The sequence below is a fragment of the Macaca thibetana genome, chromosome X (genome assembly GCF_024542745.1).
Source record: "Macaca thibetana thibetana isolate TM-01 chromosome X, ASM2454274v1, whole genome shotgun sequence".
Taxonomy (NCBI): Eukaryota; Metazoa; Chordata; class Mammalia; order Primates; family Cercopithecidae; genus Macaca; species Macaca thibetana.
This window is the reverse complement of record NC_065598.1, coordinates 116,888,569-116,891,118: the sequence shown is the minus strand read 5'-3', so window position 1 is coordinate 116,891,118 and position 2,550 is coordinate 116,888,569. Positions and strand designations below refer to the sequence as shown.

Genomic DNA, 2,550 nt, shown 5'->3' with positions numbered 1-2,550 from the left:
AGTAAAACTTCTAAAACAGAAACAATCTGGGATAAAAAGGCACAATCGGAAAAATAGTAATAATATGGCCAGGCACAGTGGCACATACCTGTAATCCCAGCATTTTGGGAGACCCAAGTGGGTGAATCTCTTGAGGTCAGGAGGTCGAGACCAACCTGGCCAACATGGTACAACCCCATCTCTACTAAAGATACAAAAATTAGCCAAGCATTGTGGCACATGCCTGTAATCCCAGCTACTCAGGAGGCTGGGGCAGGGGAATCACTTGAACCCGGGAGGTTGAGGTTGCAGTGAGCTAAGATTGCGTCACTGCACTCCAGCCTGGGGGACAGAGAGAGACTTTATCTTTAACAAAGAAAAGAAAAGAAAAATAGTAATAATAAAACTGGCAGCTGTTCATTAAACAGAAATGAGAATAATGCCAAAATAATGCAAGGAGGAATATTTTTTCAGCAAATGGTGATAGATGATCTGGCTGGCTTTATTTTTAAAAACTGAACCCAGAACCCAAGGCTTCACACCATACACAAATATTAAATTGAGAGGGATCATGGACAGAAATGTAAAAACTAAAAATATGAACATTGTACAAGAAAACAAAGGACAATACCATCATGATTTTGGGGTAGGCAATGATTTCTTAAACAGAATGCAAAGGTAGTAATCATAAAAGCAAAACTTGAAATACTGTATCTATAAAAGTTAAAACATTTCGCTCTTCAGAAGTCATTATTATAAAAACAAAAAGGCAGACCATAGACTTGGAGATAATATTTATAATACATAAATCTGACCAAGAAGTTGCATCCAGTATATATAAAAAAATTACTACAACTCAGTAATAAAAATACACACATTCTTCATTTAAAAATCCACAGTACATCTTATTAGAAACCTAGCAGAATAGATAATGATGGCCAATTAAAACATAAAAATGGCTCAGCCTCACTACTCATCTGGGAATTGCAAATTAAACCACAAAAGAGCACTTCACACAAGGACAGCAAAAGTTAAAATGAATGGCAATCCCAAGTATGAGTGAAATGCAATGTAGCTTGAAGTCACATACATTTCTGGTTTGAGTGTAAAATGTATAAACCACTTTGGAAAACAGATCTAGCAATTCTCATATAAGTTAAACATATACCTAACATATCACCCAGCAATTCCACTCTTAGTTGTTTCTCCAAGAGAAATAAAAACATGGGTCTAAAGAAAGACTTAGACAAAAATTTCATACTTCTCTATTCACAGTAGCTAAAATCTGAAACGAACAGAAATGGCCATTAAGAAGATAATGTATGAACTGTATGCATTCATACACTAGAAGACTACTCATTAATGAAAATTACAAACTATTTGAACATTCAACATGGATGAATAACAAAAATATTTTATGTTAAGAAAGCCAGACACAAAAGACTACTTACTGCATGTTCCCATGCATATAAATGACTAAAATAGACAAAATTTAGCGCAGTGATACACAAAATGATGGTTACCCTGGACTTTCCCCTCCACTTTCCCACTTACCTCAGCACTGCTCCAGCTGCTCTGCATTAGCTCTGAGCTCTATGCCACTGCTAACCTAGCACTACCATCGTCTCCCTTCAGCCACCATCATGATTATCTATCCAGATCTCATCAGCCAGGATGAGATTTACAAGAACCAGATCACAGAAGGGTGGTGCCTGGAGATGGAGGGGAAGATAGTCAGTAGGACAGAGGATAACATTGATGGCTCGCTTATTGGTAGAAACGCCTCTACTGAAGTCCCTGAGGGTAAAGAAACCCAAAGCACAGTTATCACTGGTGTTGATGTCATACACTATCACAGGAAACAAGCTTCAAAAAAGAAGCCTGTAAGAAGTACGTAACGTATTACATGAAATCGATCAAAGGCAAACATGAAGAACAGACATCAGAAAGAGTAAAACCTTTCATGATAGGGGTTGCTGAACAAATCAAGCAAATCCTTGCTAATTTCAAAATCTACCAGTTCTTTACTGGTGAAAACAAGAATCTTGACAGCGTTGGTTGCTCTACTGGACTACCGTGAGGACACTGTTACCCTACATATGCTTGTCTTTAAGGATGATTTAGAAATGAAAAATTATTAACAAATTTGGCAATTACTTTGAATTTATCACCTGTCATCAAAACTACCTGCTTTTTGTCATCCACACAACAGCAGGACTTACGACAAATGGAACTGATGTCATCTTGAGCTCTTCATTTACGTTGACTGTGACTTACTTGGAGTGGAGGCATTGTTTTTAGGAAAAACATGTCATGTAGGTTGTCTAAAAATAAAATGCGTTTAAACTCATTTCAGAGAATACCTTTTAGTTTAATATATATTTAAGCTAAATACATCTTGTAGTGTTCCTGGAGAAGCTGGAGCTGGGTTATAAGGCACTACTAGAAAAATAAGACCGTCATCAGATAACTTCTTCAGTGGAAATTACTTCTAGGACTGGAATATAAAATAATCAAGAATCTAAAGTTTTAATTCTGAGTTGCAGTAAAAGGAAAGACCATGCTTATGAC

General features: G+C 36.7%; 1 pseudogene; it reads left to right on the top strand.

The window, feature by feature from the left end:
- Positions 1 to 1,622: 1,622 nt before the first annotated feature.
- LOC126945884 (translationally-controlled tumor protein-like) lies at positions 1,623 to 2,120 on the top strand (annotated as a pseudogene).
- Positions 2,121 to 2,550: the final 430 nt, after the last annotated feature.